A 1037-nucleotide genomic window follows, 5' to 3' on the forward strand; every position below is an offset into this window, starting at 1 on the left:
CTAGATCTGCCCAAGACTCACAAATGGAAGCAGTGTCTGCGGCATGCTAGCTACAGCCTTTAGGTGCCCACATAATACCCTCCCACACTCTTTCCTCCCTTTGGCACTATGGCCCACAAAGTCTAAGAGAGGGGCTACTCTGTCTGCCCAGATCTCTAAGTGGCTCTGATGAGCAGACTCACAACCAACTCATATGGATAAGTATGTAATAAATATTTATCACATAATAAATAAGTATATAATAAAGACAAATAAATATGAAAGGTGGAGGTGTGTGGCCAGGGCCCGACCTTGCCTACCGGGACTGATAAAATTACTGTAAAGATGAAATGTGATCACTTCTACTACAGCAGGCATTGAGGAGCAGCAGCCATGGCTCTGTGCTACCCCATGGCCATGGGCCTCAGCAGGATCACAAAGTGACCAAGAACGTGAGCAAGCCAAAGCACAGCAGCTGCCGTGGGCTTCTCACCGAGCACGCCACGTTCTTGCGGGACGTAATGCGAGAGGTGTGCGGCTTTGCCCGCTATGAGCAGCACACCATGAAGCCACGCAAGGTCTCTCAGGACAAGTGGGCTCTGAAGTTCATCAGGAAAAGAGTGGGGACACACATCCATGCCAAGAGTAAGAGAGAAGAGCTGAGCAACATCCTTGCAGCCATGAGGATGGCAGCAGCCAAGAAGAACTGAGCCCTAACCCTCGGTGTATAATAATGCCTTTTGGGGGGAGGGGGGAAATAAAATGCAATTATGTACATAAAGCACCTGGTTCACAGCAGATTCTGAAATAATCACTGTATCCCCTTCATTCACAAAATTCAGAAGATAAGAACCTTTTTTCCACGGCAAGGATGTCAAATATCCTGACCAGAAAGGACACACATGGGTGCATATGAGATGTAAGTGGTGAGGGGAGCATAATTTTTTCCCCAAAAAGCAGCGTAGCTAGGAAGGTGGTGAAGACATACAGGATCCAGGTGGGAAGAGAGCATGCAACATATCACTGTCCCCTCCATGGAGACATCCAGGGCTCTTGGG

At 48.3% G+C, this 1037-nt stretch overlaps 1 pseudogene; it reads left to right on the forward strand.

Moving 5' to 3' along the window:
* Positions 1 to 372: 372 nt before the first annotated feature.
* Positions 373 to 689, forward strand: LOC120613862 (60S ribosomal protein L36-like; annotated as a pseudogene).
* Positions 690 to 1037: the final 348 nt, after the last annotated feature.

This window comes from Pteropus medius, unplaced genomic scaffold (assembly GCF_902729225.1).
Source record: "Pteropus medius unplaced genomic scaffold, Ma_sr-lr_union100, whole genome shotgun sequence".
NCBI lineage: Eukaryota > Metazoa > Chordata > Mammalia > Chiroptera > Pteropodidae > Pteropus > Pteropus medius.